Genomic DNA, 25,260 nt, shown 5'->3' on the forward strand with positions numbered 1-25,260 from the left:
CACCAAGACATTATGATTAAAATGTCAAAAGTTAAAGACAAGGATAGAATCTTAAAAGCAGCAAGAGAATAACAATCTATTATGTATAAGGGAACCCTCAGAAGACTACCAGCAGATTTTCTAGCAGAAACTTTGCAGGCCAAAAGAGAGTGATGCAATATATTTGAAGTGCTAAAAGAAAAAAAAAAATCCAACCAAGAATATTCTACCCAATAAAATTATCTCCTTTGGAATTGAAGGAGACAAAGAACTTTCTAAACAAGCAAAAGCTAAAGGATTTCTTCACCACTAAACCAGTCTTATAAGAAATGCTAAAGGGACATCTTTAAACTGACAAGAAAGGGTACTAATTAGTAAGGAGAAAACATATGAAAGTATAAATCTCACTGGTAAAGGTAAATATATAGTGAAGGTAGTGAATGAATCACTTATAGAGCTATATGAAGTTCAACAAATAAAAGTAGTAAAATAACTGCAACCACAATAATTAGGTAGGTACACAAAAGATAAAAAGATGTACAATGTGACATAAAAAACATGAAACATTGGCACAGGGGAGAGTAAAAAGGTAGAGCTTTAGAATACACTCAAGCTTATGTTGTTATCAACTTAAAATAGACTTTTATAAATATATGTTATTATAAGCAGGCCTCATGGTAACCACTAAGCAAAAGTGTATAGCAGATATACAAAAGACATTGAGAAAGAAATCTAGGCATACCTCTAAAGAAAGTTACTAAACCACAAAGGAATGTAGTAAAAGAAGAAAGGATATGTGGAACAACAAAACAGTCAAAATATAATTAACAAAATGGCAATAGGTATATACCTATCAATAACTGTTTTAAATGCAAATGACCTAAATTCTCCAAACAAAAGACACAAGTTGCTGATTAGATTTTTTTTTTTTTTTTAAAGATCCAACTATATGCTGCCTGCAAGAGACTCACTTCAGATTTAAAAACATACACAGGCTGAAAGTGAAAGCATGGAAAAAGATATTCCATGCAAATGAAAATCAAAAGAAAGCTGGGGTAGCTGTACTTATGTTAGACAAAATAGACTTCCACAAAGACTGCAATAAGACACAAAAAAGGGTATTACATATTGATAAAGAAGTCAATGTAACAAAATGACACAGCATTTTAAAATTATTTGTAGACCCAACATAGGAGCACTTAAATATATAAAGCAAATATTAACAAATATATAAAGCAAATTTATGTAAATATATAAATATATAAAGCAAATTTTCCCCTAAAGGGAAAAATAGAAATACACTAATAGTAGGGGACTTTTAATACCCTATTTACATCAATAGATACATCATGCAGACACATAATCAATAAAGAAACTTCAGCTTTAATCAATATGTTAGACCAGATAGACTTACAGATATAAGCAGAACATTCAGCTAAAAGAAACAAAATACACATTCTTCTCAAGTGCACATGGAACATTCTTCAAACCAGATCACATGTTAGGCCACAAAACAACTACTAGCAAATTTAAGAATACTGAAATCACATCAAGCATCTTTTCCAATCAAAATAATATGAAACTAGAAATCACTTGTTAGAAGAAAACTGAAAATTCACAACCATATGGAAACTAAACAACACGCTACTGAACAACCAAAGGGTCAATAAAGAAATCAAAAGAAAAATCAAAAAACACCTGGAGACAGGGACTCCTGGGTGGCTCAATGGTTGAGCGTCTGCCTTCGGCCCAGGGCATAATCCTGGGGTTCCGGGATCAAGTCCCACATCGGGCTCCCCTCAGGAAGCCTGCTTCTCCCTCTGCCTGTATCTCTGCCTCTCTCTCTGTGTGTCTCTCATGGATAAATAAATAAAATTTTTTAAAACACCCTGAGACAGATGAAAATACAACATATCAAAACTTATGGGATGCAGCAAAAGCAGTTCTAAAAGGGAAGTTCATAATGATAAATGTCTACCTAAAGAAGTAAGAAAAACCTCAACCTAATTTTATACCACATGGAACTAGAAAAAGAACAAATGAAGCCCAAAGTTAGTAGAAGGAATGAAATAACAAAGGCCAGCCACAGCAGAAATAAATGAAATACAGACTAAAAAGATAACGGAAAAAGACCAATGAAATCAAGCTGGTTCTTTGAAAATATAAACAAAATTGACAAAACTTGAGCTAGAATCACCAAGAAAACAAGAGCTCAAATAAATAAAATCAGAAATGAAAGAGGAGATGGTAACAACTGATATCAAAGAAATACAAAAGATCATAAGACACTACTAAGACCAATTACACACTAACAAATCGATAGCCTAGAAGAAATGGATAAATTCCTAGAAACATACAACCCTTCCAAGACTGAATCATGAAGAAATAGAAATCTAAACTAACAAATTACTAGTAAGGAGATTAAATCAGTAATTTTTTTAAAACCTATAAAAAATTACAGGACTAGACAGCTTCACTAGAAAATTCTACCAATCATTCAGATAAGAATTAAGAACCAATCCTTCTTAAACTCTTCCAAAAACTAGAAGAGGGGGATGCCTGGGTGGCTCAGCGGTTGGGCGCCTGCCTTCAGCTCAGGGCATGATCCTGGGGTCCCGGGATTGAGTCCCACATTGGGCTCCCCCTGCAGGGAGTTTGCTTCTCCCTCTGCCTATGTCTCTGCCTCTCTCTGTGTGTCTCTCATGAATAAATAAATAAAATCTTAAAAAAAAAAAAAAGCTAGAAGAGGGAGGAACACTTCTAAACTCACTTTACAAGCCCAGCATTACCCTCATACAAAAACCACACAAGTATACCACAAAAAAAAGAAATTTACAGGCCACTATCCTTAATGAACATAGATGCAAAAATCCCCAACAAAATATTAACAAACTGAATTCAACAATATATTAAGAAGACCATATACCACGATCAAGAGGGATTTATCCCAGGGATGAAAGGATGGTTCAACATCTGAATATCAATTGACATGATACACCACGTTAACAAAATGAAAGGTAAAAATCATATAATCATTTCAATAGATGCAAAAAAAAAGCTTTTGACAAAATTCAATATGCATTTATGATGTTAGGTATCAAGGGAACATACCTCAACATAATAGAGCCATATATAACAAGCCGACAACTAAAATCATATGTAATGAAAAACTAAAAGCCTTTCCTATAAGATAAGGAATAAGACAAGGGTGACTGTTTTTCACTATTGTTTATTCAATGTAATCTTAGAAGTCCTAGCTAGAGCAATTAGGCCAGAATAAGGAATAAAAGGCATCCAAATTGGAAAGGAAGAAGTAAAAATATAACTATCTGCAGATGACATGAAAACCCTAAAGACTACACCAAAAAAACTGTTATAATAAATGGATGCTATAAAGTTGCAGGATACAAAATCAATATACAGAAGTCTATTGCATTTCTATATATTAATAATGAATTAACAGAAAGAGAAATTAAGAAAACGATTCCATTTACAACTCCATCAAAAAGAATAAAATACCTAGGAATAAATTTAAGAAAAAAGGTGAAAGACCTGCCCACTAAAAACTATAAAAAACACTGATGGAAAAATATTCTATGCTCATGGGCTGAAAAAATTAATATTGTTAAAACGTTCACGCTACCCAAAGCAATCTACAGATTCAATGCAATTCTTATCAAAATTCCAAAGACATTTTCCACAGAAATAGAACAAACAATTCTAAAATTTGTATGGAACCACAAAAGACCCCAAATAGCCAAAGCAATTTCTTTTTTGTTGTTGTTAAGATTTTATTTATTTATTTGAGAGAGAAAGAGTACGAACAGGGAGGAGCAGAGGAGAGGGACAAGCAGACTCCGCGCAGATCCCAGGACCCTGAGATCATGACCTGATCTGAAGTCGGATGATTAAATCACCTGAGCCATCCAAGTGTCCCCCAAATAGCCAAACAATCTTATGAAAGAACAAGGCTGGAGGTATCTCAGTCCCTGACTTCAAACTATATTACAAAACTATAGTAATTAAGACAGTATACTACGGTATTGGCATAAAAACAGACAAATAGATCAATGGAACATGACAGAGAGCCCAGAAACAAACCTATACGTATATGGTTAATTAATTACTGAGAAAGGAACCAAGAATATGCAACGAGGAAAAGATAGTCTCTTCAATAAATTATGTTTGAAAACTGCAAAAGCCATAAGCAAAAGAATGAAACAGGACCATTATCTGATACATCATACACAAAAATTAACTGAAAATGGATTAAAGATGCACATATAAGACCAAAAACATAAAACTCCTAGAAGAAAACATGAGCAGTAAGTTCCTTCATGTCAATCTTGATTTTTTTTATTTGACTCCAAAAGCAAAAACAACAGAAGCAAAAATTAAAAAGCAGGATGACAAACTGAAAGTCTTCAGCACAGCAAAGGAAACCATCAACAAAATAAAAAATCAACCTACCAAATAGAAGAAAATATTTGCAAACCATATACTTAATAAGGGGTTAATATCCAAAATATATTAAAAGCATACAATTTAAGAACAAAACAACCGAATTTAAAAGTTGGCAGAAGGGGCACCTGGGTGTCTTAGTCAGTTAAAGTGTCTGGCTCTTGGTTTTGGCTCAGGTCATAATATCATCTCCATGTGGGGAATCTGCTCTCAGTGGGGTGTCTGCTTAGGATTCTCTCCTGCACCTCCCCTCACTCGCACATGCACACTCTCTCTCTAAAATGAGTAAATTTTTTTAAAAATTAAATAAAAGTTGGCAGAGGATCTGAATAGCCATGTTTCTAAAGAAGGCATACAAATGGCCAACCAGTACATGAAAAGATGGTCAACATCATTAATCCTAAGAGAAATGCAAATCAAAACCACAATGAGGTGTTATCTCACCCCAGTCAGAATGGCTATTATCAAAAAGACAAGAAATAACAAGTGGTGGTGAGAATGTAGAAAAAAGGGAGCCCTTGTGCACTATCGAAGAGAATATAAATTGGAGCAGGCAGTATGGAAAATGGTATGCCAGTTCCTCAAAAAAAATTAAAATAAGAATTATCCTATGATCCAGTGATCCCACTTCAGTGTATCTATCTGAAGTATATAACAACACTAACTCGGAAAGATTAATGCATTCCCATGTTCACTGCAGCATTATTTACAACAGTCAAGATACGGAAACAACCTAAGGGTTGGTCCATCAATAGATGAATGGATAAGGATATGGTATAAATACATACATATATATACACACACATATGCACACTATAAATACATACATACACACAATGGACTATTATACAGTCATGAAAAAAGGACATTTGTGACATTATAGATGTCCATTATAGATGGACCTTGAGGGTATTATGTTAGGTAAAATAAGTCAAACAGAGAAAAGCAAATACCATATGATCTCACTTATATGTAGACTCTAAAAAACAAAAAATAAAACAAAAAAACTAAGCTCATAGCTACAGAGATCAGACTGTAATCATCAGAGGTAGGGAGTGGGGGTGGGCAAAAGTGGTGAAGGTACAGGCAGGTACAAACTTCCAGTTATAAAATAAATAAATCATAGGGATGTAATGTATAGCATGGTGACGTAGTTAATAATATTGTATTGCATATTTGAAAGTTGCTGAGAGTAAATTTTAAAAGTTCTCATCACAAGAAAAAGAATTCTGTAACCATGTACAGTGACAGATGTTACCTAGACTTACTATAGTGATCACTTTGCAATACACACAAATATCAAAACATTATGTTGTATACCTAAAACTAATATAATGTATGTCAATTATAACTCAATTTTTTAAAAGATTTTATTTATTTATTCATGAGAGACACAGAGGGAGGCAGAGACATAGGCAGAGGGAGAAGCAGGGTCACCATGGGGAGCCTGATGTAGGATTTGACCCCAGGACCCTGGGATCATGCCCTAAGCCAAAGGTAGGCGCTTAACCACTGAGCCACCCAAGTGCCCCAATTATAACTCAGTTTTTAAAAAGTGTTAAACAGTACCTTGGAAGCAGACAAGAGCAAGATATTAATTGTACTTAGCTCTAGAAGAAGTCCACAAATGTAGCAAAGAGAAAGAGAGAGAGAGAGAGAGAGAGAGAGAGAGAGAGAGAGAAGTGAAGAGATTGGCTGCCAGGATTATTCTGCAGTGTGACACTGGAAAGGATAATTAAGTTCTCTGAGCCTCAGTTTCCTTATCTATAAAATAAGGGGGCCAGAGTAAATATTCTCTGAAGCTCCATGCCATCATTCAAATATCAACATCCTCTAATGTGCCAAAAGCATTACATAATATCTTAGTAGTCATATCAGCATTATTATTCCAATCCAAAGTAACCCTAATAATAACATTTACATTTATAGAGTTCTTCACAGTTGTCAATGTGTTTTCACATGCATTTCTCATCTGACAAGTAACAGGGCAGCATTTTTTCCGTGTTCTAATAAAGAAGGCTAGCCCCTTAGTCAAGGTAAGGAAATAGGAAGCCTCCAGAACTCTATGGCCTACATTCTGGTCCTGGTGTGGTTCTGGCCAAGGAAACCAGCAAGATCCCTCACACAAAACAGACCCCCAGATTTAGGAATGCCATTTAATAGAGTTAAGGATGATAAGAGCATTTTATTTATTATTTTAAATAGTTTATTTTTTTATTTGAGAGAAAGAGAGCACAAGTAGCGGGAGGAACAGAGGAAGAAGCAGGTCCCTCTCAGGACCCCGGGATCATGACCTGCGTTGAAGGCAGACGCTTAACCAGCTAAGCCACCCAGATGCCCCAACAAGAGCATTTTAAATATTTTACTTATTTACTTATTTATTTATCTATTTATCTATTTTTAAGTAGGCTCCATGTTGAAGGAGCTTGAACTCACGATCTAATGTGGGGCTTGAACTCACTGTGATTAAGACCTGAGCTGAGATCAAGAGTCAGACACTTTACCAACTCCACCTAGGTGCCCCTTTAGATTTTTATTTTTATTTTTTTATTTAATAATCTCCACACCCAACATGGGACTTGAACTAACCCCAAGATCAAGAGTCACATGCTCCTCCAACTGAGCCAGCCAAGTGCCCCAAAAATCCCTTTCCCATTTGAGGGATATAGGCAATTTTCAAATGAGATGCTTCAGACAGATAGGCATCTGTCACTATACTAGTGCTCAGCATAGGGATTAAGGACTAAAATGTAAACTTTAATAATTCTTGCCATACTAAATATGTGTCAAGAGCTGTTAAAAAGTCTATATCCCTTGATCCAGGAATCTTATTTCTAGATATCCTTCCTGAGAAAATAATCAGAGATGTGACCAAAAATTCAGGTACAGGTATACCTCGTTTTCTTGTGCTCCTCTTTATTGTACTTTGCAGATATTGCTTTTTTGCTTTGTTGGGGGTTTTTTTGTTTTTGTTTTTGTTTTTACAAATTGAAGGTTTGTGGCAATACTGCTTTGAGCCAGTCTGTCAACACAACTCTTCCAAAAGCATTTGCTCACTTTATGTTTCTGTGTCACATTTTGGTAATTCTCTGAATATTTCAAACTTTTTCATTATTCTTATATTTGTTATGATGATCTGTGATCAGTCATCTTTGATGTTGCTATTGTAATTGTTTGGGGATGCCACAAACTGTACTTATATAATAAAGTCAACTTATGGATGCCTGGGTGGCTCAGTGACTGAGGATCTGCCTTTGGCTCAGGTTGCGATCCCAGGGTCCTGGGTTCAAGTCCCCCATCAGGCTCCCCACAGGGAGCCTGCTTCTCCCTCTGCCTATGTCTCTGCCTCTTTCTCTGTGTGTCTCTCGTGAATAAATAAAATCTTTAAGATAGATGAGAGATAGATAGATAGATAGATAGATAGATAGATAGATAGATAAAGCCAACTTAATAAATGTGTGTTCTGACTGCTTCACGAACCAGCTGTACCCCCATCTCTCTTCTTCTCCTTGGGTCTCCCTATTCCCTGGGACACAAAAATATTGAAATTAGACCAATGAAAAACCCTAAAGTGGCCTCTAAGTGTTCAAGTGAAAGGAAGAGTCACACACCTCTCACTTTAAATCAGAAGCTAGAAATGATTAAGCTTCCTGGGGAAGCATGTCGAAACCTGAGATAGGCTGAAAGCTAAGCCTCCTGCGCTAGTTAGCCAAGTTGTGAATGTAAAGGAAAAGTTCTTGAAGAAAATTCGGAGTTCTATTCCAATGAACACACAAATTGTAAGAAAGTGAAAAAGCCTGATTGCTGATAGGGAAGAAGTTTTAGGGGTCTGATAGAAGATCAAACCAGAGGCAACATTCCCTTAAGCCAAAGGCTAATCCAGAGCAAGGCCCTAACTCTCTTCAATTCTATGAAGGCTAGGAAAGGTGAAGAAGCTACAGAAGTCTGAAGCCAGCAGAGGTTGCTTCATGAGGTTTAAGGAAGGAAGCCATCTCCATAATCAAAGTTCAAGTGAGTGCTAATGTTGAAGCTTCAGCAAATTACCCAAAAGATCTAGCTAAAATAATCCTAATGAAGGTGGCTGCACTCAACAAAAGATTTTCAGTGCAGGTGAAACAGGCTTCTGCTAGAAGCAGGTGTCATGTAGGACTCTCATAGCTAGAGAGAAGGCAAGGCCTGGCTTCAAAGCTTTAAAGGGCAGGCTGACTCTCTTGTTAAGGGCAAATGCAGCTGGTGACTTGCAGTTGAAGCCAACGCTCATTTACCATTCCAAAAATCCTAGGGCCTTTAAGAATTATGCTAAATCTACTCTGCCTACGCTCTGTAAATGGAACAACAGAGCTTACATGATAGCACATCCGTTTACAAACTGGTTTACTGAATATCTTAAGCCCACTGTTGAGACCTACTGCTCAGAAAAAAAGGTTACCATCAAAATGCTACTGCTCATTGACAATGCACCTGGTCACCCAAGAGCTCAGATGGAGAGGTACAATAAGATGAATGCTGTTTTCATGCCTGTAAACACAACATCCATTCTGCAGCCCATGGATCAAGGAGTAATTTTGACTTTCAGGTCTCATTACCTAAGAAATACAATTCCTAAGGCTACAGCTGCCACAGACAGTGACTCCTCTGATCTATCTGGGTTAAAGTAAATTGAAAACCTTTTGGAAAGAATTCATCATTCTAGATGCCACTAAGAACATTTGTGATTCATGGAAAGAAGTCAAAATATCAATATGAACAGGAGTTTACAAGAAGCTGATTCCAATTCCCATGGATTTTGAGGGGTTCAGGATTTCAGTGTTGGAAGCAATTCCAGAGTGGTAGAAATAGCAAGAGAACGAGAATTAATAGACCCTGAAGATAGAACTGAATGGCTGCCATCTCATAATAAAACTTGAGCAGATGAGGAGTTGCTTCTTAGGGCTGAGCAAAGAAAGTGGTTTCTTGAAATGGAATTACTCCTGGTGAAGATGCTGTGAAGATTGTTGAAATGACAACAAAGGATTTAGAATGTTACATAAACTTAGTTGATAAAACAGCAGCAGGGCTTGAGAGGATTGACTCCAATTTTGAAAGAAGTTCTACTTGGGTGAAATGCTATCACACAGCACCGCATGCCACAGAGAGATCATGAGTGAAGGGAAGAGCCAATCAATGCGCAAACTTCATTGTTCTCTTATATTAGCAAACTCCCACCTCCAGCAGCCACCATCCTGATCAGTCAGTAGCCATCATCATCGAAGTAAGATGCTCCAGCAAAAGATTGGAACTGACTGAAAGCTCAGACGATGGTTAGCACTGTATAGCAATACAGTATTTTTTAATTAAGGCACATGCATTGTTTTTTTTAGACATGATGCTATTGCACGCTTAACAGACTACAGTAGAGTGTAAACACAACTACTATGTGGGATGGGAAACCAAAAAATTCATTTGATTCATTTTATTGTGATATCCGCTTTAATGGTCTGGAACCAAACCTTCAATATCTCTGAGGTAATTATGTTGATCATGGCACAATTTTTAGTAGCAAAAATCTGGACCTAAATTTCCAAATTTAGAGTTGGATGTGAACTGTGCCACATCCAAATAATGGAATGTTACTTTTTAATGTTCAGTAATTATTTTATAGAATATTTAATAGTGCGGAGGAAATGTGCCCCATATAACTGCAGGTGGAAACTGTGGATATAAAGCAAACATACAATACACATACCTAGTTTAAAAAAAAAAACACATGCAGAAGATGGAAAACGCATTAGAATGTTATAAATAGTTTTCTCTAGGTTGTAAAGTTATGATGATTTTGATGTTCTATAATTCTACAATGAGCATGCACTATTTTTATAGCCAGAAATTTTAAATTAAAAAATCTTTGTCCTATCTACATCCCAGAGTAGTGATAAAAACAAATATAAGGGATGAGCTTTCTAACAGTGAGGATGACCCTAAAATGGAATCTGTGGGGGAAGGACCCAAGTAATATTGTGCGATCACATGGCCCCTGATGGTAACCTAGAATTCTAGAGCCCTCTATGAAATCCCTGCATTGTGTCCTGCATTGTTAGCAGGACAGGGCTGGGCTGGGTCAGTCCCACCCTTTCTGCCTACTGCCTTAATGTTCAGGGATAAAGCAAGAAGTCGGTGGCCAAGAAAGATCCTGTAGGGAACCAACCCTAGCAGCCAATGGCAATTGTGCCCTTACCAGCTACTAACTCCCTAAGTGGCAAAGGCCCTTCTGGTCACCAAACATGTTGCTGGGACCTCTGCTACTGGCTCTAGGATACAGTGCTCATGGTAACATCAATCCTCAAACACAATCCTCAGATATTCTTTGTTTGGCCCACCAAGCATTTTAAAAGATAATATACCTGAGTAAAGGTTTGGCTTGGTCACAGTACAGTATAAGCAGCTTAACTTAGACCTACACCCCTACAGGCACCAAAGCTGGGACAGATGGGAAACCCAGGACTCAAAGGACAGCGATTTATTCAAGGCCATGCAGCAAGTTATTGACAAACTGGGTCTAGAACCTGGGTGTCCTGATTGCCAGTTCAGTGGGTTACATTACAGAATCCTTGACTCTCCAGAGGTTCTAGACCCCTTATATTAGGGGACACCCCAGACAATTCCACCTCCTGTGGGTCTCTTTGCTGAGGATCACAGGAGACTTTAGTTATTACTTTAGGTTACCAGTGACCGAAACATGGGGAAAGAAGAAGTTCATATTCGGGACTCAGGAATGATTGACGGTGGGCAAACAGGAAAAGACAGGACATGCTAGTAATGAGGGGTCAAGGAGACAGAAGAGCCCCTGCTTCTTCAGGATGGGTGATAGCAAACCACATTGAAGAAAGTGAACACGGCACCTTAATGGTAAGTTGATGCTTGAGCAAAGCTGCAATCATCATGCTGCTCACCAGAGAAGACAGGAAGGAGTACAGAGGAAACGGAATTGATGAAATGAAGGAGTCAGGCAAAGGTAGCAAGCCACTTCGGCCTTGGTTTCTTGGTCCTCCCCCCTGGCTGGGTTGTAGCCTTGCTCTCATCATGGTGATGAGCGCACAATAATGTGATAAGCTCTGAATGAGCGATTGCTGCTTTCTGGACTTCCTCTCTAAAATGGTGACTGTTACCTGGGGAAGGGGCAGGAGTTCAGTGATGTGCTGTATTTTCCCTATCACTCCTTATTTTCCTGGTCTCAGAAAACAAGTGATAAAAGAGTGGACGGTAGGGCAGGGGTAGGAGGAATAGAGCAGGGAGGCAAGGAGAGGGGGAAAGGAAGATTAGGACAGAGGAAAGAAGGAAGAGTAGAAAAGCAGATAAACAAAGTGAGATGACAAGGCAGGAAACAAGAGTTTTTGCTTTCTAACTTAAGAAGGAAGATGGAGGGCAGCCCCCGTGGCTCAGCGGTTTAGCGCCGCCTTCAGCCCAGGGCCTGATCCTGGAGACCCGGGATCGAGTCCCACATCAGGCTCCCTGCATGGAGTCTGCTTCTCCCTCTGCCTGTGTCTCTGCCTCTCTCTCTCTCTGTCTCTCATGAATAAATAAAAATAAAATCTTTAAAAAAAAAAAAAAGGAAGATGGACTTTATTATTCTGATTTCTATCCACCCACCGACCTGTCTCCGCCTCCCTCTCCAGGCTGTGGGCTTCTGAGGTCATGAAGCATTAAGGTACATCAGGCAAGCGCATTTTTGCGTGGACAGAAAAATCCGCCTCTCTTCAGCACCACGTCTTGCACCAGAACACTGTGAACTGCCATGAGTCTTCTCAGCTTGGGAGGACTGCTAACAACGGTGAATTAATTTGGCGGTTTCACTGCACAGAAGCTGAGGTGCCACCTCACTGCATGAATACAGTGTGCTGCTGGCTTCCTCTGGATCATCAGGTGTGCCCAGGCATCACAGGCTGCATGACTCCTGAGGGATTCCTGAGGATCTAGGCAGTGGGGGTGGGGGGGGGACGCCAATGAGCCAGCAGGAAGCAAAGACCCAAAGGGTATTCCCAAAGTGCAAACACACAGAAAAGGCCAGCCTCCAGGTCAAATTCATAGTCAGTGGAACCCTGTCCACCTGTTCTATTCTAGACTTGGTCATTCCCCTTGAGAAAACCTCTTTGATAACGGTGTTGTCAGTTCCTTTCTCAACTTGCACGTAATGATCAGACATCACAGGACACGGGACCAAGAACACCACCACAAAGATGCTCAGCAATATTTGGAAAGGAGGAGGAGCACGGTTATTTGCTTGTTTTATTTGTAATTAAAGGTGTTAACCCCAGAGGAAAGAGCCCCAGAAAAATCCTTTCTAATAACCCAGTCAGTGCACTCTCCTTAAATCCTTTCTAATAGTGCACTTTCCAGCCTGGCTGCTCCTTCCCTCTTCCAATCTAGCAAAGAAGGAGAGAGCTCAAGGGGCTTAGCAGATCAGTGGAGTCCATTCTAGAAGGCTCACTAGGAAAGCTGGAAGAGCACTTTTCAGAACAAAGAAAGTCAGAGGAAATCCAAGCCACCCGGCATCCTCAGCACTCTTCTCAATGTGCTAATGGGCTAATATCCCAAAATGCCAACAAGGCTGCCGAGGGTAGTGAAAACATGGTGCAGGGATCCCTGGGTGGCGCAGCAGTTTGGCGCCTGCCTTTGGCCCGGGGCGCGATCCTGGAGACCCGGGATCAAATCCCACATCGGGCTCCCAGCATGGAGCCTGCTTCTCCCTCTGCCTGTGTCTCTGCCTCTCTGTCTCTCTCTGTGTGACTATCATGAATAAATAAATAAAATCTTAAAAAAAAAAAAAAAAAACATGGTGCACTGGGAGTCAAGACATCTGGGTGGCAGGCCAGCTCTGTCACTGACTTGCTGTACAGCCTTAGACCGGGTACTTAGCATCTCTCCATCTATGAAACAGGGATGATGAGTACCTAGTATTATTGCCTGTTAGAATTTCATATATATGGAATCATGCTCTGTGTACTCTTTTGTGTAAGGGTTCTTTCACTCAGAATAATGTTTTTGAGATTTCATTCATTATTGTTGGAAGTATCATTTTTCTCCTTTTGAACTACATGACTATATTACATTTCTTTATTTATTCTCCAGTTAATGGATGCTTGAACTGTGCCCAGTTTGGGACCATTATGAATAAAGATTCTACTTTCTGTCTTTATGATTCTGACTACCATAGGTACCTCAAATAAGTGAAATCATTCAGTATTTGCCTTTTATGATTGGCTTATATCACTTAGCATAATTTCCTTAAGCTTTGTTCATGTTGTAGTACATAACAGAATTTCTTTCCTTCTTAAGGTTCAATCACATTCCACTGAATGTCTATACCACATTTTGCTTATCCATTCATCTGCTGATAGACACCTGGCTGCTTCCACCTGTTGGCTCTTGTGAAATGCTGTTATGAACACTCTTCAAGATCCTGCTTTCAATTCTTTGGAATACATACCCAGAAGAAAAATTGCTGGATCATATGGTAGTTCTATATTTAATACTTTGAGGAACCACCAGACTGTTTTCCACAGCAGCTGTACCATTTTACATTTCTACCAACAGTGAATGAGAGTTCCAAATTCTCTACATCCTGGCCAACACTTGTGACTTTCTGTTTTTTGGGCTTTTTTGTTATAGCAGCCATCCTAATGAGGTGAAGTGGTATCTCATTGTGGGTTGTTTTTTTTTTTTTTTTTTTTTTTTTTTGAAGTATGGCTGACATATAATGTTATGCTCATTTCAGATGTACAATATAGTGATTTGACAATTCTAATTGTTACACAATGCTTACAACAATAAATGTAGTTAGCATTTGTCACCATGTAATTGTGGTTTTGAGTTGCATTTCCCTACTGATTAGTGGTGGGTATCTATTTATATGCTATTAGCCATTAGTATATCTTTATTTTTTTAAGATTTATTTATTTGAGAGAGAGAAAGAGAAAAGCACAAGTGGAGTAGGAGGAGCAAAGGGAGAGGGAAAGAATCTCAAGCAGACTCCCCAACTCAGGGCTTAATCTCACAACCCTGAGGTCATGACCCAAGCGTAAACCAAGAGTCGGACAATTAATGACTGAGCCACCCAGGAGTTCCTGTATATCATCTTTTTTTTTTAAGATTTATTTATTTATTTATTTATTTATTTATTTATTTATTTATTTATTTATTTATGATAGACATAGAGAGAGAGAGAGAGAGAGAGATTGAGAGAGAGAGGCAAAGACATATGAGGAGGGAGAAGCAGGCTCTATGCCGGGAGCCCAACGCGGGACCCCATCCCGGGACTCCAGGATCATGCCCTGGGCCAAAGGCAGGCGCCAAACCACTGAGCCACCCAGGGATCCCCCCTGTATATCATCTTTAAAGAAATATCTATTCGAGTCTTTTGCCCATTTTTTAATCAAGTTATTCGTACTTTTGTTGTTGACATACTATAGTTTTATAGCAAAGCTTCAAGTCAGGCAAAGTAAATCCTCCAATTCTATTCCCTCTCAAGATTGCTTTGGCTATTCAAGGTCCTTTACATTTCCATGTACATGTTAGAGTCAGGTTGTCAATCTCTCCTCTTAAAAAAGCCATCTGGGATTTTGAATAGGATTGCTTTAAATCCACAAATCTATTTGGGGAGAACTGACAATAACATTGAGTCTTTTGATCCATGAATATGATATATCTCTCCATTTATTTAGGTCTTCTTTAACTTCTCATAGGACTGTTTTGTAGTTTTTATGTACAGGTCTTCTGCATTTTTTTTTTTGCTAATTTTATTATCAATATTTTATGCTTTTTTAAAGAATTTTAAAATAAATAATTTATTTATGTTTTTTTTTTTTTTTTTTTTTTTATTTATGTTTTTTAAGAAGACTCTACACTCAGTGTGGAGCCCAACACAGGGCTTGAACTCATGACCCCAAGATCAAGACCTGAGCTGACATCAAGAGTTGGACACTTAACTAAGCCACCCAGGCACCCCAAAAATTGCTCTTTAAAGATCTTCCAATTATTTGCTACTGCTATACAAAAAATATAATCAATTTCTGAATGTTGACTTTGTATTTTGTTAAATTCACTTCTTGGTTCTAATAGTTATTTTATAGATTCCTTAAGATTCTCTATTCTAATGGCATGATTGCCATCTGTGAATAAAAACAGATTTGCTTCTTTTCTCTTTTTTCAAAGATTTGATTTATTTATTTGAAAGAGAGAGCAAGAGAGAGCATGGACAGGGAGTGGGGAGAGGGAGAAGCAGGCTCCCTGCTGAGAAAGAAGTCTGACATGGGACTGGATCCCAGGACCCCGGGATCATGACCTGCGCCAAAGTCATATGCTTAACCAACTGAGCCAACCAAGTTCCCCTGCTTATTCTTTTCTGATTGCTAAGCCTTATATTTCCTTTTCTTACTTTATGGCACTCATTAGAACATCCATCCAGTATAATATCAAACAAAAAAGATAAAACACACTGCTTTATTCTGATCTTACGAGAAACACTTCCCATCTTTCATCATTAATTGTGACATTTACATTCTATAAATATCCTTTATTAGATTGCAAAAGTTTCCTTCTACTTCTTTTTTTTTTTTTTTAAGTAGGCTCCATACCCAGCATGGAGCCCAACATGGGGCTTAAACTACAACCCTGAGATCAAAACTTGAGCTGAGATCAAGAGTCGGATACTTAGGGACACCTGAGTGGCTGAGTTGGTTAAGCATCTCTGATTCAGGTCATGATTCCAGGGTCCTGAGATCAAGCCCCAGGTTGCATTGAGCTCCATGCTCGGAAGAAAGTCTGCTTCTCCGTCCTCCTCTTCCCTGGTTTATGTGTGCATGCTCTCTGTCTCAAAAAAATAAATAAAATCTTAAAAAAAAAAAAAAAAAGAGTTGGATGCTTAATGGACTGAGCCACCCAGGTGCCCTAGTTCCCATCTTTTTCTAATTTGCCAAAAGTTTTTAATCACAAATGGATGTCAATTTTTTCCAGCTTTATTGAGGTATAATTGATGAATAGAAATTGTATATATTAAAAATATACAAAATGATTTGATACAGACATATATTGTAAAATGATTACCACAATCAAGCTAATTAACACATCCAACACTTCACCTAGTTACTATTTTTATGTGTATGTGTGTGGTAAGAATATTTAAGATCATGTTTAGCATACTTCAGGTATGTAATACAGTATTATTAACTACAGTCATCATACTATACATTAATCTCCAGAACTTATTCATTCCATATAACTGAACCTTTTGTACATTTTGACCAAAAACTCCCTATTTCCCCACAATGGCAACCACCATTCTATTCTGCTTTTATGAGTTCAACTTTTCTAGATTCCACATTTAAGTGAGATCATGCAATACTTGCCTTTTTGTGTTTGTCTTATTTCACTTAGCATAATGTCCTCCAGGTTCATCAATATTGTCACAAATGGCAGGGTTTCCTCTTTTTTTTCAGGGATGGATCATATTCCTCTGTGTATGTGTGTGTGTGTGTGTGTGTGTGTGAGAGAGAGAGAGACAGTTTCTTTATCCATTCACCCACTAATGGATATTTAGGTTGTTTCAATATTCTTAGCTTTTGTGAATAATGCTGCAATCAACAGAGAGATGCTGATATCTTTCAAGATACTGATTTCATTTCCTTTGGATATATACCCAGAAGTGGGATTGCTGGACCATATGGTAGTTCTATTTTTCATTTTAATTTTTAAGTTTTTGAGGAAATTTCATACTGTTTTCCATAATATATGTACCAATTTACATTCCCATTAACTGTGTACAAGGGTTCCCTTTTCTTCACATCCTTGTCAACATTTGTTATCTGTCTTATTGTCTTTTTTTTTAAAGATTTTATTTATTTATTCATGAGAGACACAGACAGAGAGAGGCAGAGACATAGGCAGAGGGAGAAGCAGGCTCCATGCAAGAAGCCCAATGCGGGACTCGATCCCAGAACTCCAGGATCACGCCCTAAGCCAAAGGCAGACACTCAACTGCTGAGCCACCAGGCATCCCAGTCTTGTCTTATACCTAAGACTTATACAGTGATACCACATTGCAATTTTCTCACATTTTTCTGCATCTATTAAAATGTTTATATGGTTTCACTCCTTTATTTTATTAGTATGGAGAATTATATTCTTTTTTTTTTTCCCCAAATGTAAAAGCAAATTTTCATTCCTGGGATAATACAGCCTGGTCATGACAAATTATCTTTATTATATACTGTCAGATTTGATATGCTAATATTTTGTTAAAGATTTTTGTGTCTATGTTTACGAAAGATTCTAGTCTATAATTTTTGTTTTTTGTAATGTCTTTGTTGGGTTTTGATATCAACTATGCCAACCTTCACAAAATGAGTTGGGAAGTGTTCACTCCTCTTCCTCTATTTTCTGAAAGAGTTTGTGTAAAAATTGTTTTTCCCTTGAATATCTGACAAAATTTACCAGTTAAACCATCTAGTTTCAAAGTTCTTTGTGGGAAAATTTTCAGTAATAAATTGATTTCTTTAACAGATATATGGTTGTTAGGATTATCTATTTCATCTTGTGTCAGTTTTGGTAAGTTGTATTTTTTTTCTTTTTCAGAAAATTCATCCATTGTATCTAATTTGCCAAGTCTATTGGCACAGTGTTGTTCAGAATATTGCTTTAATATCCTTTAATTTCTGTAGTATCTGTAGTGACATACATGCTTTCGTTACTGATACTGGTATTTTGTGATCTCTTCCTCTTTTTTCTTATTAGTCCAGCTAGGGCTGCATAAATTTTGTTGATATTTTCAAAGAATTGCTTTTGGTTTTGTTATTTTTCTCTATTTTTGTCTGTTTTCTATTTTCATTCATTTCTGCCCTTACCTTTATTATTTCCTTCTTTCTACTTATTTTGCATTTACTTTTCTTTTTTTCAGCTTCTAAAGATGGAACATTAAGTCACTGAATCTTGTCCTTTCTTCTTCTCTAATATACATTTAAAACATAAATTTCCCTCAAGGCATTGCTTTAGCTATATCCCACAAATGTTGATGTGTTCTATTTTTATTATCATTCACTATGAAGTTTTTAAAAATCTTTTCATTTTGAAATAAATTCAGAGACAAGTTACAAGAACAATATGAAGAACTCCGGTTTACCCTTTACTCATATTCCCTAAATATTACCATTTTACCTTCTTTGCTCTATATTATCTCCCCTCTCTTTCTTCATTTTTTTTCTGAACCATGTCTAAGGAATTTGCCAAACTGATGCCCTACCACTCCAAAATACATTAGTGTATTTATCAACCAAACCGTCAATACCCTCTACAGAGCAACAATTCAACCACCTAACTAAAAAGTTAACACTGGTATGTAACCAAAAACAAAACTTCAGACTCCATTTAGGTTTCACCAATTGTTCCCATAATGTCCTTTATAAGAAAAAGATCCACACATTTCATTTAGTTGCCCTGTCTCTTTTGAGTCCTTTTGATCTGGAACTATTCCTCAATCTTTCCTTGACCTTCAGGACCTTCATATTTATGAAGAATGGGCCTGCTTTTGGTCACTCTCCAGTTCCTTCAGCTATTTCTTTTTTACATTTTTGTCTGAGTTTACACTTGTTTTCTGTGGGAGAGTTGGTCCAAAAGAACTCCTCCACTATTACCAGAAATGGAATCAGGTTGGAATTTAATGCTCTTCTGACTACAGATCTGACATGAAAAACATGCCTGTCTTTGTTTGACTAGCATGAGAGTTCTTATAGCTACAAAACAGTTCCATTATGCAGCCTCATAGCATTTCATATAATTTTCTCAAGTATCTATTTTTTATTATTATAATGAAGTGATGTCTATATAGAGTTAAAAAATCAAATAGTACAGAAAGGTATCAAATGAAAAGAAGAAATCCCCCTCCTAACATTAAAAGAATTACCTTTAATGAGGAGACTTTCTCTACTCTCTGCTTGGCATACCAGTAGTAAGAAAAATAAAGGAAACGCTGGCCAGGAATCAAAAGAGAGACATTTTCTTTTTTTTTTTTTTTAATTTATTTTTTATTGGTGTTCAATTTACTAACATACAGAATAACCCCCAGTAAGAGAGACATTTTCTTTATCCATTCATCCATCAATGGACATTTAGGTTGGAAATCAAAAGCTTTAATTGGAAGTACAGGAAACAAATTAAAGATGAGATGGGAATGGGAGAATTTATATACTATATTCGGATTTATACTACTATATTCCAGTCCTGATCTTAAATTCTAAAACTGGCTTTAGGTACATCACTTATGCAAAAAGTATTTACTCAGCTCCTAGTACTATATTTAACTGCTCTATGCCTCAGTTTCCTTATCTGAGAAATGCATACAGCACTACGCATCTTTTCTATTTGTCTCATAGGCAGGAGAAAAATTATGCAATATTTTATGTTTGAATTGCCAGAAGTTGAACACATAATACAAACATAATAATATATCAGGTATTAAACCTCTGGAAAAATGAACTATGGAAATCAAAAGCCTTAGTTGGAATATAAGAGACAAATTAAAGATGGGATGAGAATGGAAGAATCTATACTCTCTATTTGGTTTTATACTATTATACTGTCTATACCTGCACTGTCCAATATAGTAGGCTACTGTACATGTGGTCAAATTTGAATGAAAGTAAAATGTAAAATTCAGTTCCTCTATCATATTAGCCACATTTCAAGTGCTCAGCAGCCACATGTGGCTATCAGCCACTGGACTGGACTGATACAGACCATTTCCATTATCATAGAAAGTTTTACTGGACAGTACTGACCCATACTATTTTACACTATGCATATTCTTAATTGCCTGATATTAATGTTGTTGCTGAGGAATGAATATACAGCAGCTAGCCTTCCACTATAAAAGAAAACAAAAATTCTCAAACCTAAAAGAAATCTAGATAGGTAAGAGTTCCAGCCAAATCAGAATGGTACTGGGCTTAAGTGCTTTGGAAGACCCTTGGAACTGGTTCTCTTTAGACAGATTAGGAAACTGAAGCCCAGGGAGGCAGAGTTTCTGGTCCCAGGTTCCACAGTGAATTAACATTAGAGTTCAAAATGGAATCCTGGTATTTCATAGTACAGGCTTTGCAGTAGGATCTGTCACTTATTAGCCATGTAGCCTTGGACCAGCAACCACCCCCAAGCCTCACTCCCATCATCTGCAAACTGAGGAATAATAATCCCAACTCTGCTGGGTTGTCATGAAGATTAAAGACATGATGTCTAGAAAGCGTTTGGCAGAAAACCTGGCACTCCACCGGGGCTTGGTGAATGCCACCTGCTGTCATCATTAACTAATATACTGCTCTTTCCATTATACCACAAGCTGATCAGGAGGGCTTTGGCCACCAGATGCATCATCGTCACAGAGCTGGTGAGTGTAGGAAGGAACAGGGAAATTATGCAGCTTGGCAAAATATGCCAGGGGAGTAAATGATAAATGCATTGTACAGCAGCATCTACAGAACTGCTCCCACAAATCCCCATGCAGTAGCAGAAATTGCACCACGAGGGGTGCAAAGGGAAATGTACCATTTGCATGCCTCTGTGTTCTTACCTTTAAAAAGGCATCTGAGGGATAGAGCACCACAGACGGAGGAAGATGTTTATGTTTCTGTAACCCTCATGCTGAGACGACTGGAGGAGTCAGCATTCTGTTCTTGTTCTTCTCCCTCCAGAAGTAATATATCACAACTCTGTTAGCCAGCAACACAGCTATCCTACAGCAAGCCTCTCCAAGCTGGCTTCAGAGTGGGTGGAGCTCTCTCCAAGGCTTCTCCAGGTGCCTCCTGTGTGCCCTAGCCCCTTGCCCCCTGCCAAGCAGGGCATGAGATCCAAAACAACCCTAAAATACAGTGCCCAGTCTGCAGCGCCGTATGCTTTCCTCTGGAAGACCACCACACATGAGGTGATCGGCTATTAGAGTATATAAGTGACTCAAACTCTAAGTGAGAAGAGGTTTCCATTCAGTTCTACAACAAATCCTAACCATGTACTTTCTGACAGGCACTATTGCAATGCACTAATGATATGGCTGCAACCAAGATATGGTATCTGTCCTCAGGCAGATTATATTTGAAATGGCAACTGGAATTGTCCCCCCAAAATTCAAATAGGTAAACTCTAATCTGAGCCTCGAGAAGTAGTACAATTTGGATTTGCAGGTAAGGGAGCTGGGGTTGGGATACTCTGAAACTCATCACTGCAGCCTCTCTGAATGGAAACAAAAGCCCAAGAAGGGACCACAAGGAATTAAAATATCTTTTCAAGGGGTGCCTGGGTGGCTCAGTGGTTGAGCATCTGCCTTCAGCTCAGGTTGTGATCCTGGGGTCCTGGGATTGAGTCCTGTATTGGGCTACCTGCAGGGAGCCTGTTTCTCTCTCTGCCTGTGTCTGTGCCCCTCTCTGTGTGTGTCTCTCATGAATAAATAAATAAATAAAATCTTTAAAAAAAAAGATTTTACTTATTTATCATTCATAAATAAATCATTCAGTCACCTCCTTGTCCTCCAGCCTAGGAAACATCATCCAGGTACCTGTATGTCTTCTAGACCAAAACACTGCCACCACGTTAGTTCTATTCCCTAGCTGTGTCCTTAGGCAAGTTACTTGGCCAAGTTTCGGCTTCCTCATCTACAAAACGGGGATAAAATAGTATATGCTTCACAGGCATGTGGTAAGAATTGAAAGTGATATTCATAAAATGCTTAGCACAATACATGGTACACAGTTAATGATCAACATATAGGAGTTATCATTATTTCTAAAAAAAAATCCTATTCCAAATCAAATCTATTTTAACTGGGTATTCAAGCCTGCCAACACCATCCTCAGGTTTAGCACCTTGGAAAGAACCAACCTCTTCCATAAACCCTTCAGGAACCTAAAAAGACTTGGGTCTTCTCAACCATCAAACTCAGTTTGGCCCAGCTTTCAAACATCATCTGCTCGATAAAGCTTTCCCAAAGACTCAAGAGACCTAGCCAACAACTCTTCCCTGCACAACCTCTAGATCTCTCAGTTCACAAGTCTTCTTCTCTGACCTGTAGGAGAGATTTAGACTATCAATCACATCTCATTTAGAAAGCTTTAGGACTCTGTGTCCTCCCTGTTGTCACATTCCAAGTCCACAGCTCTAATGCACTCTGGGTACTCAACACATACTGATGGATTAAATTAAGGAACACAAGAATCATGGAAATGATACATATCAAATTCCAGCTCTATGAAGAGGCTCAGTCGGTTAAGCATCTGCCTTCGGCTCAGGTCATGATCCCAGAATCCCAGGATCGAGCCCCATATCGGGGGTAGGGGTTGGTCTCTGCTCAGTGGGGAGTCTACTTCTCCCTCTGTGTGCACTCTCTCCCTCTCTCAAATAAATAAATAAAATCTTTTAAAAATTCCAACTCTATGATAATAGATAACAATTTCCAAAGAGCAATAAGAAATTGAAGTTTCCTGAAAACACAGAGCAGACTGGATATGACAAAGAAATCTACTCAAATACTTATATTTATTGCTTCATAGTTTACACAATGCTTTCATATCCACAACATCATTTTGACATCAGCTTGGAAAGGTAGGCCAACTAAGTATTATTATACAGATGTAAAATCTGAAGCTCAGAGAAGTAAAGCGGATTGGCCAAGAATGAAACCACAACATTAAGTCTCTTGATTCTTCCAAGTCCCTCTTCTGTTTGTTGTTCTTTGATACATACTCTATCTTCAAATGATATGCATGCTCCAGGCTATTAATAAAGAAAAAAAAATCTCACTCTAAAGGAACCACGTGGAAATAAAACCGCAAAGAAGATCCTCAAGAATGACTAAATTACCTTTTTGGAGTGAGGAACTTCCCTCACACAATCCTGGGGGTGCTGGCTACAACGACCTACATTTTGTTCAGCAGCCGTGAGCAACCATCCCCAGCCAGCTGGATCTCCTGAAGTGGTGCATGGCAAGGTCCTCAAGGGAGCTACAAGCAGCCTCCCAGAGCCTGTGAGTGGGCCCCCACTCTGCCTCCTGCTTCCCTTGCCCCTTACACTTCTGGCCTCTTTGAAAAGCCAAAGCTTCACAATTGATTTTCATAGCAGCTGCTCTTTTTGCAAAGACATCTCTGATTTCTTCTATTTCTGCTACCTACAGCCAGTCTCCCCCAGTGCTGCATGGTACCACGCATTCAGGGAAAAGAGCTCCCTTCCAAACACGCATCTGAAGGTGCAGGAGATCCCCACCACCGCTGACAGTGCCCCCACCAAGAGCTGCTGCATCACAAAAGGGAGTTATGTAATCACACAAAAACTAACTTCCCTCTTCTTGTCATAATTCAGTAGTCCCTCCACCATTGGGGGTCCTGGGGTTCTGAGGGCCACATCCCAACAGAATGGCCTAGTTTGGCTTCTTTGGAAGTGACAAAGGCAGTGTTTTCTCTTTATCTACCTTAAGAGGTGCCAAAAAAAAAAAAAAAAAAAAAAAGAGGTGCCTAGCAGGCAAGGCCTCAGGGACTCAAGACATTACAGGCCAAGAAGAGGCTGAAACTTGATGGAATTAACCTTTGGAAAGAGGAATGACTACAGGGCTGGCTCCTAAAACAGCCACCTAATATAAAGTACCCAAAGGGGCCTGGAAGACAGGAAGCTGACTTGGGCCTCCAAGCAGGAAACTCCAAGAAGTGGCAACCCTCAGAATCGAGCAGATGGCATTTTGCTGCGGAATCAGCCATTCAGAACAAGGTCCCAGACAGTGACCAGGGTCCAGAACACAGAGTGCAGTCCCTGGGTAATGAGACTGGCAAAATCCATGCCCTGCTCAGGGTAGAGTTTGTGTATAAGTGGAACTGGCACAGAGATCCATCCACCTGGGCAGTGCCAGTGTGGGAGAGAGAGAGAAGATGTTAAAGAAAGACAAAAGGAAGGCCAAGGTTATTAGCCAGCACCCAACAAACTCCAGATCTGGAACCTCAAGAGGGATCAGGGACAAGCTAGGTAGAGGGAAGGTGAAAAAGAGCCTCAGGGACTGCAACTCAACAAAGCCAAGGAAAGTGGGTAATGACACTAAGCAAAGAAAAAGTCTAGAAAGAAAAAAGAATCAGGTTTGTCAGGCTGGATGGCAGGAATACTGAGATGAATGTAAGACATCATCCTTGTTATCTACTTGGGGATGAATAGCAATTGTCCAAGCTGCCAAGGGCAAAGGGAAGCAGAAGAACCAGCATGCACAAAGACTCAAACACCTCAAATATATGATAGTTTTGTTGGTTCGGCACAGATGACATGCAGAATGCAAGGGAGAGACTACTAGAAGGTGAGGCTGGATATTCTGATGGGGGCAGGATCAAGAAGAGCTTATGTCAAACTGGAGATTCTGGACTTCATCCTAGATGGGAAGCCATTGAAAAGGAAGGGCACACATCCATCCCTGTAACAATTATCTGCTGAGCACCATGTGCTAGCCACCAATCAAGGTGATGGAGATTCAGTGGTGAACAAGGCTGATGGCAACCCCAGACCTTATGCTCTATTCTTTGCACCCTGGCTGTGCTTATATGTGGTTATAGACTGTGCTTCTCCTTCCCTTTGAGGACAGAGGCTAGGTCTTATCGTCCTCTATATCCTAAAGGTTTGGCTAAGTTTGTTCTGTGTAGTAGGTTTCCAATAAATGTGTATTGTGGAATACATTTTTTTCTACATTTTTTAGGAGTCTTAACAAAAAAGTAAGGGCATAACAAAATCAGACTTATATTTTAGCATATCATTTTGGCAGCTGGGTGGGAGCAGCTGGGATGA

General features: G+C 38.6%; 1 protein-coding gene and 1 pseudogene across 1 annotated transcript in view; one reads left to right on the forward strand and one right to left on the reverse strand.

Annotated features, from left to right (window-relative positions):
* The window catches only part of SERGEF (secretion regulating guanine nucleotide exchange factor), a 219,351-nt gene that overhangs the window by 135,518 nt on the left and 58,573 nt on the right, over positions 1–25,260 (reverse strand).
* Positions 7,997–9,745, forward strand: LOC118351750 (tigger transposable element-derived protein 1-like; annotated as a pseudogene).

This window comes from Canis lupus, chromosome 21, assembly GCF_003254725.2.
Source record: "Canis lupus dingo isolate Sandy chromosome 21, ASM325472v2, whole genome shotgun sequence".
NCBI classification, from domain to species: Eukaryota; Metazoa; Chordata; class Mammalia; order Carnivora; family Canidae; genus Canis; species Canis lupus.